This window comes from Procambarus clarkii, chromosome 10 (assembly GCF_040958095.1).
Source record: "Procambarus clarkii isolate CNS0578487 chromosome 10, FALCON_Pclarkii_2.0, whole genome shotgun sequence".
Lineage (NCBI taxonomy): Eukaryota > Metazoa > Arthropoda > Malacostraca > Decapoda > Cambaridae > Procambarus > Procambarus clarkii.
In genome coordinates, this window is record NC_091159.1 from 15,464,088 (window position 1) to 15,476,963 (window position 12,876).

Consider the following 12,876-nt stretch of genomic DNA (forward strand, 5'->3'; position numbering starts at 1 on the left):
CGCTTGAGAGGACGGGCTGCACAAGGCCTGTGTTATAATTAGCCCAAAGCCAAACATATTTAAATAAAATATAAGTGTTAAAAAAACACTGATATACTGAACTTCCTTGAGGATGAGAAATATAATCTTAATTATATTCAAGTTATGTTAAAATTAAGAAGTTAGAATGTATATTTATTTATTTTAATTATATTTTTTTTGTAAACAGTAAAGTTTACAAATATATTAATTTATAATTCCTTATTTTTTATATAAATGCCTGCATGTCTTTCAGATTACAAAATTATGTTTACCCTTTTATAATGCTGACATATTTACTACACCATGTGGACCACAAGGCCTCACCATCACCACGTGAGTCTACACGAGATTATCTCTGTAATCTTGTATCCCAATTCCACCTTCAACCTCTTCCCTCCTCTCTATGCCTTCCTCACTGACGTTCCAATACTCTTGCCAATCTTTTCCAGTATTTGCGTACATAGATCATAGGGTTCTTAGATTTATTTCTAATTCTAATAAAATAACATTTTTCAATTACTGTATGTTCTTTGGAAAGTTTTATTACGATATGAGGGAAATGTATATACAATTTCGAAAAACTTTCTAACACTTGGGTGAGTGTCACCTCGCGCATGCGCAGACCGAGGCTAGGTACGGCACTCTGGCGCCAATTTTAAAGTTAGCGTCCCGGACCCTGCATATGTAAATGTCTATATACATAAATGTTTGCACACTGTGTAAGGAATGAATGTCCAGACTCGTGGAGATACTCCTTCCTTACAAGAGTGAGAGGATTGGAGGTGAGAGTGAGAGGATGGGAAGGGAAGAGTGAGAGGATGGGAGGGGGTAGTGGATGCAGGTGATCAGTGTTCTTGTGTGGTGGTGGTGAGGATGGGGGGGGGGGGGGTGTTTACGGCCACAGTTGCCCCAAGAGGCGGAAGAGATAAACACCCATGAACTACACGCCCGCACTGAGCTCCGAAGATAAGGCCACCGTCCTCCACAACGATACTGTTATTGCGGACCCCAACAACCGGGTTTCCCAAGAACTGTATTGCGGACGCTCCTGGAAACGTTCCTTCGGTTGCACTGTGGGAAAGAACATTAATTTTATTACGAATCATAACATAGCGCCACCGATAAGCGCTGATCAGCAGCTAACGCAAACGTTTTTCTTGTAGAAAACGCTCAAGGAAGAAAGTTACAGCACCTCCGTCTAAAGGCTACGATGTAGACAACTGGCCGTGTTGTCTACATCGAAGGTGCTGTACTGCTCCCAGGACCTGACGGAGGTGCTGTACTGCTCCCAGCACCTGACGGAGGTGCTGTACTGCTCCCAGCACCTGACGGAGGTGCTGTACTGCTCCCAGCACCTGACGGAGGTGCTGTACTGCTCCCAGCACCTGACGGAGGTGCTGTACTGCTCCCAGCACCTGACGGAGGTGCTGTACTGCTCCCAGCACCTGACGGAGGTGCTGTACTGCTCCCAGCACCTGGCGGAGTTGCTGTACTGCTCCCAGCACCTGGCGGAGGTGTTGTACTGCTCCCAGCACCTGGCGGAGGTGCTGTACTGCTCCCAGCACCTGACGGAGGTGCTGTACTGCTCCCAGCACCTGACGGAGGTGCTGTACTGCTCCCAGCACCTGGCGGAGTTGCTGTACTGCTCCCAGCATCTGGCGGAGGTGTTGTACTGCTCCCAGCACCTGGCGGAGGTGCTGTACTGCTCCCAGCACCTGACAGAGGTGCTGTACTTCTCCCAGCACCTGACACAGGTGCTGTACTGCAATAATAAGTTTGCACGAATTCAGTCCAAACACGTCAGTTGCAGTCGTACTCTTCACTTGCCCTCAGCTGCACCCTAGGAAATACCTGCGATCTAGAAACCAGCCCATGCTCTGGAAAACATGTGCTCTAGGAAATAAACACATGCACTTTAGAAAGCCTCTGTGCTCTAGAAAGTCCTTACTCTTTAGAAAAACATGCGATCCAGAAAGCACCTGCACTCTAGAAACCACCACCTACGCTCTAGAGAACACCTGTGCTCTGGTAAACATGTGTGCTGTAGGAAACTTCTGCGTACATTTCTATATCACAAAGCCGCTCAGCGGTTGTTTTCCCTTTATGGAGAAAAATTATAAAACGCATATTGTATATTGTATCAAACAGTATTTTGTATCATGCAGCATATTGTATAAAATATTATATCACACTATATTATTTTATGCAGTATACCGCATATATGACTCCAACTTTATATTTAAATAATTCTTATAAATGGCTCCTAAAAAAATTGTACTTCTCTGTTCAACGGGAAAATTTAATTTCTAATTTCCTTATCCTGGAAAATTTTAGGATCTTCATGGGCAAATGTTAGTCTCTTAATTAACATAAATTTCCACAGAGCTTAAGAAGGAAGAAAAATATATATATTTATATGAAGTTGGAGGAGAAACTCTGAGAGATAAGATAAAGAAATGTAGAGACTCAGAAGAAAAATACAAAAAGAAACCTTGCCTTACACAAAACTTTGTATACAAACCTTTTATACAAAAAATAATCTTGCAACAAGGCACATCTCTAGTGCTGACCCGTTTAGGTTGGACTTGTCAGAGCCTCAAGGCCTTCAACACCACAAGATGTTTGTGGACTTTCTGTTATCTATCAGGCCAACATTCTTAAGGTTTCTGACCTGGCCAAACTTCGTGGACAGCCAAAAATTGGCACCCGTAAGATAAGGCGCTCAGCCACCGAGCAGCCTCATGCTGGAACTGCCTTTCTCAAGAACATCTTTCCATCAGCGATCATTCATTCTTAGGTTGACTCGTATGTATATATAACATTAATAATTTTGTAACTAGCGTCAAAAAATTGTTATTTGCTTAGCTAAACGAACTAGAGGGTTCAGTTCCTGAACCGATTATGTGCCTCTGTAATCCTTTACACCACCGTCCACGGGATGGGTATGGGGTGCATAATAAAGAAAGAAATTGAAATTGGTTGACTCGCATCTGGAACTTATTAACTCAATATGATATGCATCAACTCAAGTAAACCGACTATATAAAGACTCTGGCACACAGTTGGCTCATGGCTCATTCTTCTTCCTTAACTGATAATTATTCAGCATTAAAGTTACTTTACTTCTTATGGTTCTAAATAATTAGTTCATCAAATAAATGAGTTTCTAGAGCCTCAGGTGAGCTGGTGTACGATAAATGGTCTTAGTTTGTATTTTTCATTAGACAGTGACATTCTTAATGAACCCTAGTCTTAGTTAAAAGATATGGAGAATGAATGGAACAATTTAATATAGAATATAGAGAATGTATGTTTCATTCTCTATATAGAACGTAACAGAAGGATTAGACAGAGACAGTCAGTCAGTTACTAAACTAAACAAAACATTCCTCCTCTCTCGGAGCATTAAATGACGCACATTAAAGTCTGAACGAAATTAGTTAAGTTTCAGCATACTCAGAAATCACAATAGCGTGATATATCATATGAACAATTCCACAAAATCCGTGATTAGGTTCGAACTTACGTCCAGGATGATCTCAGACGCGCCTTAATCGAGTGAGCCACGACATGGTATAAGAATTGCAACCTGGAGTGCTACTGCTCTCACACGGCTCCCGCAGTCTCTCCGAGACACACGGTAGCTCTCCCGGTTGCAATTCTTCTACCATGTAATGGCGCAGTCGATTAAGGCGCGTCTGGGATCATCCTAAACGTAAGTTCGAACCTCATCACGGCCCTTGTGGATTTGTTCAAGTTTCAACGTACTACTGAGGTCGGTGGAGTGACATTGGTGGCGTGATGATGGTGGAACTTGACGATGGAAGCGTGACTGTGGAGGCATTAATTTGTATTCCTAACTTTGGTACAACTTTGAACTAACCTACCAGTACCTATCTAATAGTGACTGCTGGGAAGTGAGGTCTAGCTCTTGGTGCCCCGCATACTGGTCTTGTTGTACTTGTTGAGCTATAATTTAATTCTGACAGTCGAATTCTTTGTCGAGAGTCTGGCCTCAAGGTTGTGGATGGGGGCGACCCTCGAGTTTGTTGTCGTATTTGTTGAGTTTGTTTGTATTATTTGTTTGTATTTGTATTGATTGTTTATGAGTATTTGTTTGAGTTTGTTGTATTCAGTCCGCTCGTTGACCTCCCATACAGGGTACCAGTATTTCCTTATATTTCCTCGACTCGTTTGTGTTTCCAGCGTCCACCTGTGTCCTCTTGTTTAACTTTCTTTCTGTTTGAAGTTGTTCTTGTCCTCCTTGTCTTATCCTCTGTGTACATTGTACTCTTCATCTCGTCTGGTATATATGAAAAACCCTTCAGGATTTGTCTTTGCCTGCCCTGCTATTACGGAATTCATAATTTTTTTTAGTTTATCTTATTTCTTGTTGAATGGTTTGATAAGTTGTTCTAGATAAACTTCACTATTCTTAAATCGTTTAGATATAACTTCCTTTTTTCCTATAGCATTATTTTAACCTCACGGTTATCCGTTTTGGATGCCTGAAGATTGTTGGTAATTGTATTCAGAGTGCGCGGGTCATTTAGAGAGGTGAGAAACTAACATAAGAAGTGAGTTGTCAACGAAAAGTTTGAGGGTAAACAATCGAGGCAAGTGTGAGGTGTTCTCCATTCAGTGCACAACATATTCTCCATGCTCGTCCAAGCGGCACCTGAGCATAAGTCGCAGTCGTTCATTTTAACGTTAACCAAATATGTTCTAGAAATGAATTAGTGTTATTATATTTTATATTTATATATTATATTCTTGTGTATAGTTGTCCTAAGATAGGTTAGGTGTTATAGGCAACTATTTGTGTTTGCAGTACGTGCGTGAAGGATTTAGATGAGCGATTCAATCACAAGAAAAGAGCGAAGCACTGCTCCAAAAAATTCGGACGTAGTTGGTTGTAAATTTTTTTGGCAATTTATTTGTAATTCATGAACTTGCGGGAGGCGTGGGGGGGGGGGGGGGGGGGGGTTAGTAACAAGCATTTGGCCGTTGTTTTAAGTCAATGAGTTGCAGTCACTCACTTTTGCTCATTTAATCTGTCATCTCGTTTGCTTACACAAATCACTCGCTCGTCCCCATCTCACTTGCTCACTGAAATTTGTTTTCGCGCTCACACATTCACTCCATCACTCATAATCTGACTCATACATTTCACTTCATCATTCACTCAGTCCCGCGGGCCAACACGCAAACTCTTGCATGGAGACAAATAAAAGCTCTTCCATCCAGTAACCTTCCTTATCTTGAAATGATTTCGGGGCTTTATTGTCCCTGCGGCCAGGTCCTCGACCAGGCCTCCACCCCCAGGAAGCAGCCCGTGACAGCTGACTAACACCCAGGTACCTATTTTACTGCTAGGTAACAGGGGCATAGGGTGAAAGAAACTCTGCCCATTGTTTCTCTCCGGCGCCCGGGATCGAACCCGGGACCACAGGATCACAAGTCCAGCGTGCTGTCCGCTCGGCCGACCGGCTACCTTCACCAAGGTTTATGACTAGAAGCCACCTCCACATCACTCAGAACTGATTACGTTCGAAGCTCTTGTCAATGTTACTCGCTGACTTTTGTGGCGTACTTAATACCTTAATGGAGTAACACTTGACTGAAAAGACACTTTAGTGTCACATGTACTCATGTCACAGGCCCATTGACCTTTCTCTGACCCGTCTCTCCCTCCTCCTGTTACGGACAGACAGACAGACAAGCGACAGTGTGACCGCCACTGCCACAGTGACAGAGGCTCGGGGTGAGTCCCACAGCGCATGGGGGTGGTGCCTGGATTGCAATATCCTTCAATTTATAGTCATGAAATTCGCTGCGATCGGGTTTTTCCACACACAGCGATTTGTTCCAGTAGCTCTTTATGCTATGTGTGTGTGTGTGTGTGTGTGTGTGTGTGTGTGTGTGTGTGTGTGTGTGTGTGTGTGTGTGTGTGTGTGTGTGTGTGTGTGTGTGATATATATAGTGTATGATCGAGAAATAACCCAAGACAAATAGCGAGATATACGACAACTGAGAACCCCAGTAATTATCAACAATTCGTCTTTGAAACCACCAATCTTTTTTTTTTATTATAAAACTTCAATGTAAGAGCCTTTGCAGTTTGTATTGGGGCATTTATCATTTCTCGGAACTGGTAGTTAGCTTCAATTGGTCGTTAAGGAAGCATTTGGCATCGTTAGTCCGGCACAGTCGAGGGCTCACTATTATTGATCCTGGCTAGCGACCCCTCAATGACTTGTTAACTTGGCCTTGTATATAACCTGAAGCTCTTGTTAAGCTGACACACTTGTTGACCTTATGCTCTTACTGATCAATCTTAAAAAAAACATCTTTGTAATCTCCTGAGCTGGTTCGTAATCTCCTGAGCTCGTTTTTAATCTCCTGAGCTCGTTTTTAATCTCCTGAGCTCGTTTGTAATCTCCCGAGCTCGTTCGTAATCTCCCGAGCTCGTTCGTAATCTCCCGAGCTCTTTCGTAATCTCCTGAGCTGGTTCGCAATCTCCCGAGCTCGTTCGTAATCTCCTGAGCTCGTTCGTAATCTCCCGAGCTCGTTCGTAATCTCCCGAGCTCGTTCGTAATCTTCTGAGCTCGTTCGTAATCTCCCGAGCTCGTTCGTAATCTCCCGAGCTCGTTCGTAATCTCCTAAGCTCGTTCGTAATCTCCCAAATGCGTTAGTACTCTCCCGACCTCGATCGTAGTCTCTCGATATCGATCGTAGTCTCGATATCGTTCGTAATCTCTCGAAATCGTTCGTAATCTTTCGATATCGTCCGTAACCTCTCGATTTCGCCCGTAATCATCCGACCTCGTTCACAATCACTCGATCGTGATCGCAGTCATCCAATCTCGCTCGTAATCTCCTGGTCTTGTTCGTAATCTTCCGTCTCGTTCAGACTTGTTCTTTTGGAAAGAATAAGTGAGGCTTTCGGTCTCTTTATGTCTTAGAAAATGAAAGTGACATTAAAAAACATTAGAAACAATTAGAAAACATTAGAAAACTTGAAGACAGGAAAAAATGACGGGAATATTAATAAGATGTTGAATATATCAACACAAAATAAACCACGAAAAAATGGATGTACATTGGACAAGTTTATATTAAAAAAAAAAAGACCTGGGTAAATACTGGCTTGGAAATTTTGTTGTAGATTTATGAAACAAATTAGCGAATGACATAACAGACAAGGGGTAGTTGGAGTTGTTGGGTATTGAAAGGAACTGCCCCGCATTGGCAAATTGACTTACTCGAAAATAATAAAACTTATTACACTATGTTTGTACTTAATGATTCATTTAGTTTTGCGTTGGTGTTAAGGACTTGCCGCCACAGTGGGTCATTACCACACACTTTAAGAGCTTACTAACACGCATGTGTACATTATGTAAAGAATCCACAAGATGTATACATTATGTAAAGAATCTACAAGATGTATACATTATGTAAAGAATCCACAAGATAACAAATTACTTTTTTGTGGCTACCGTTTGGACTGTAACGCTTTTATTAAACTTAATGTAACTGGTAACGCCCTTAAAGGCTGGACGTTATCCACCGGTGAAGTCTACGTTAATCTTGGTACTATTATATATCTCATAGTGAGGACCATGCTCTCAAGAGAAGCGAGTATAGATTAAACTGGAACATAATTCAGGACTACAGAAAATTCTCCCTGTACCTAGACTGACACTGCACACACCTCTCAGTGTATGTGGACCGACAAGACGGGTATACTTCTCAGTGTACGTAAACTAACAAGAGAGGTACACCTCTTGTCAACACCTCTGGTTTAGGTACACATCTTGTTTTAATTTGTATAAATTTAAAAGTTTATAAATTATTTCTCCAAAAACTCGAAATCACACTACTGACAGAGTAATTAGCCATGATCAGGAAAGCTGCAGGTGGTAAAGAGATTCTTAATTAGATTGTTAAAATACCCATTTAATATTTTTCGACTAGTCTAAAATTAATGGTAAAAAAATATTAACAAATGCTTTTATTTCCATTCATTAATTCTCAAAAAAGAAATTTTGATTTGCAAGTCTTTTGGTTCGGCATCAGCGAGTTGAATTAATTAGTTTTAGGTAAAAATATTGCGTATTTACTTTATATATAAAGTTATAATACAATTTTTTTTACCTAAAATAGGGAGGTAACAGGGGGGGGGGGGGGCAGGGGACACGAAAAGGAGGGAATAGAAGGAACATAGGAGAATAGAAGGAAGCATAGGATGAAGATAAATTCAACGCTGGAGCATAGGAAATGCCCCCCCCCCCCAAGTGAGGCGTAATGAAATAGGGAAGAGGAAAGTAAAGACAGTATTCGATGAAAGAGAAAACGGAGGGAGGGATAGGGGAGTCTTCAAGTTTGTCTCGTAGCAGCACCCAGGCACTCTGCAGCAACTTGGTCTACAATGGGGCCATCCCAGCTGGATTGCTTGTGGGCTTTTGAGGAAGGTGGTTGAGGTGATGGGCCTGCACGAGAGGCCCACTCTGTGGCACAGCGTGTAAAATTGGGATCGTGTACGCCTGCAGGCTGATGTAAGTAGGCAGGTAGAATTTCCTTCACAAGGTCGTCGGATGCCGATGAGGAGGACAGGAAGGCTGGAACAGCAATTTGCGTTGCTGTTCGAACTCTGAGGCCCTCAAGTCTTACGGGAAGAGAGGCTTGTTTCCACTGTAGGTCATCAAGAGAGAGGTTGAGGGCTTTTTCTAGCATTGATTTCAGTAACCGGTCATACTCTCCCAGTTTTTGGCTACTGTAGGATGGTGAACACCTCAGAAAGTAGGTTAACCTGGGGAGGGACAGACATCTGGTGATGAGGTAGAGTGCATCATGAACATCAATATCCTCAATCCTCCCATCCATCCTCTTAAGATCGGCGATATTCTTATCAAGAACCTCATCGATGGCTTTCAACCCCAGGGGGGCTCCTAGGAGTGTGCTGTCTTCAGGTTTAGTTATATGGATATTTGGCAGAAAACCCTCTATTCTCTCTACGATGCCTTGGTTGGAACATATATATATATATATATATATATATATATATATATATATATATATATATATATATATAGACATTATTTCTTTGAATATTGCAGTACTGTTATTGAAAAAATAATAATAGTAATTGTCTGGACAGATAAATATGGTCAAAACAATATAGTTTTCACATGTATGCTTGCGAGCCGTCAGTCAACACACTCGCTCCGTTACCACCACACACTCTGGATAATCCCTCGAGGGCTCTGTTTGCATCCTGTGAAATGTTGGATTCCACAAGACTGGAGACTAGAGACTCAGCCCTGATGTGCAGTATCAGGTAAACCAGGAGACTCAGCCCTGATGTGCAGTATCAGGTAAACTAGGAGACTCAGCCCTGATATACAGTATCAGGTAAACCAGGAGACTCAGCCCTGATGTGCAGTATCAGATAAACCAGGAGACTCAGCCCTGATGTGCAGTATCAGGTAAACCAGAAGACTCAGCCCTGATGTGCAGTATCAGGTAAACCAGGAGACTCAGCACTGATGTGCAGTGTCAGGTAAACCAGGAGACTCAGCCCTGATGTGCAGTGTCAGGTAAACCAGGAGACTCAGCCCTGATGTGCAGTATCAGATAAACCAGGAGACTCAGCCCTGATGTGCAGTATTAGGTAAACCAGGAGACTCAGCCCTAATGTGCAGTATCAGGTAAACTAGGAGACTCAGCCCTGATGTGCAGTATCAGGTAAACTAGGAGACTCAGCCCTGATGTACAGTATCAGGTAAACCAGGAGACTCAGCACTGATGTGCTTTATCAGGTAAACCAGGAGACTCAGCACTGATGTGCAGTATCAGGTAAACCAGGAGACTCAGCACTGATGTACAGTATCAGGTAAACCAGGAGACTAGGTAAGCACACGCATCTGGAATACGCTGCAGGAGACAAATCATAGAATGTAGCCACTCCGTCTCGCCGGGAGAAATATGTTTCCAGAATAATACAAACTATGTGAACAATATTGTAAATAAGTGTTGGAGGATGCATTAGTGGGGGTGAAGAGTTTGTCAAGGAGGAGATGGAGGGTGTTGGAGTAATGGCTGTTGTTCATCTTGTGTGTGTGTGTGTGTGTGTGTGTGTGTGTGTGTGTGTGTGTGTGTGTGTGTGTGTGTGTGTGTGTGTGTGTGTGTGTGGGTGGGTGTGTATGTGTGTGTGTGTGTGTGTGTGTGTGTGTGTGCGTGTGGGTGTGTGTGTGTGTGTGTGTGTGTGTGTGTGTGTGTGTGTGTGTGTGTGTGTGTGTGTGTGTGTGTGTGTGTGTGTGTGTGTGTGTGTGTGTGTGTGTGTGTGTGTGTGTGTGTGTGTGTGTGTGTGTGTGTGTGTGTGTGTGTGTGCGTGTTCTCAGCTATTTGTACTCACCAATTTGTGCCTGCAGGAATGAGCTCATGCTCTTGGACCCCGCTTTGCTAGCTGTTGGCTGTCTAATGCACTGACTAATGCATTTAAGTACTCTTGTCTAATGCATTAAAGTACACTGCTTAATCTTAAATGGGCACTGTCACGGATAAGACAAGAGCTGAAGAATAACATTTGGTGTCTTAGTTTACCTTAGTTCCTTAAACTTCTAGATGTGATTTCTAGTTTTCTGTACGGGACAAGCTCATCGGTCCTAGCTTCATACCCATTGTTCATTTCCTATATCCCTATTCATCACGCACGCTCGTGGGTCGGTTTCTCCTTTGTCCTCTAAAACGTACGTTTGTAGAATATCTGAAAATTCACCACTTCGTCCAAATTAGGCCAGAGTTAGTGTGAGTTATATTTGATGGCGGCAGCTTCACCACCGCGTGTATTTAAATCTCCATTAACATTTTAAAGAAACATCAACGCACCTGCGGTGTGGGATGGCGACCCAGATGGCGCTCTCACCCACATTTACGCCTCGCAGATGAAAGACTTAAAAACGCCCTTTACACCCTTACGTCACTTACGAAAGGTCTTTTCACTTATAACTCGCTTGAGGTGATCAAAGGCGCATTATAGCACTTTGTGGCATGTTCAGGCTTTTTGCCGCGAGTGTGTGTGAGCTTGGCGCGTGTGGTGCTGCTACCGTCAGCGCTTGTTCCATGGTAGCTGCTCGTGGTACTGCCATCACCATGGTACCCATAACTACTACTACCTCAACCAATACCACTCCAATTCGGTTATTAAGGCACCGCAATCGCTTACTGATCAACCAGTAGATATACTTTTGTCCTCAACAGAGATTTGGCCTTGAGTAAACGTTGTGTATATACACCGAGAAGGATACACCACTCACTATACATGTCCCTGAGTGTTGAGTGATACAGACTAGACACACACAGTTGATCAAGTGTGTATAGTTCAGGTATAAGATACGCATTAGAAACAAGTTAATATAGTATATAAATATTATAACAGTTCGAGATTTTACATTACAAAATTAAACATTCAGCTCTTTCTTGTAGCTCAAATTATTCATGTCGTTATTATGTAGAATACAAACATTACGAGCCTTAGTCTCAGAAAACATTACAACATGAAGGTCTGGTTAATAACACAACAAACCAGACATGACAGGGCTGATCTCACGAAATGTTTAAAATACTGAGCAGTTTGGGAGATGTTGATTCAGACCACTTCTTGAAAAGGTCAGATGTAACACAAACAAGGAACAACGGTTTCAAGCTCAACAAGCCACCATGTAGGAAAGAAAACAGGAGATGTTTTTTCACCACCGAGTTATGAACACATGGAACCGCCTACCCGCTGAAGCCGTAAATGCCCGAACTCGGTTGAATATTTAAATCAAGCTTGACAAAAATCGTCAGGATAAATGGAGGAACCTTTGACAAGCCGTCGGCTGCCTGTCCTCGTAGAGGCCACTAGGGTGTTAGTGACCCTCAGGTAAATTCAGGTAAATATTTGAGTACCCCCACAAAAGTAACTACTAGTCCCTTGGTAAACTAGTTACCTTAACGATCAAGGGGGAACTAAAGGGTATGAACATAACTAATTTCATATTATTTAAGTAGTGAAATACTCTCTCTTGCTCTCTAAATCAACACGACGCCTCTGTCGCTCTCTAAACCAAGATGGCGCGTCTCGCCACCACCACCACTAACTTAACCCTAGAACACTGCAATATATTTATCCTATTTAAAGCTGCTTCACCTTTCGGCCTGGCCGAGGTGCTCGGATATCTACCTTATGGTCGACAGCAAGTTTTTCCCTCCCCGGATACGAGATATTTTAGATTTTTACTAACAAAATTATCTTGTTTACCTAAAGAATTAACTAATAATTAGACGATTTGTGTGTAAGTTATGAGAGTGTGATAGAGACAGGTTCCATTCCTTAATTATAGGCGGTGAATAGTTATGAGAGAGAGAGAGAGAGAGAGAGAGAGAGAGAGAGAGAGAGAGAGAGAGAGAGAGAGAGAGAGAGAGAGAGAGAGAGAGAGAGAGAGAGAGAGAGAGAGGGGGGGGGGGGGTAGTTGGTGGTGGTGGTGGCAGAGGGAGTGGGTGGTAGGCAGTGGGGTGGATGTGGTACTTACCTGTCAGTACTTACCTATCTGTGACCATGGGGGAATGAGGTCTAGCTCCTTATGCCCCACCTATTAGCTTCCATATACCTGTTGCATTATAAATGACTCATTCAGCCGTTCGAATTCTTTGTCGAACCAAGCCTTCAAGTTGAGGCTGTAGGTGGCTTCCTTACCTTCTTCAGTGACCACCCTTACTGAGTACGAGTATTTCCTTACATTTCTCAGGCTCATTTGCCTTGCCAGCTTCCCCTTATATCCTATCGTCCTATTTTCTCCCACTTTAGTG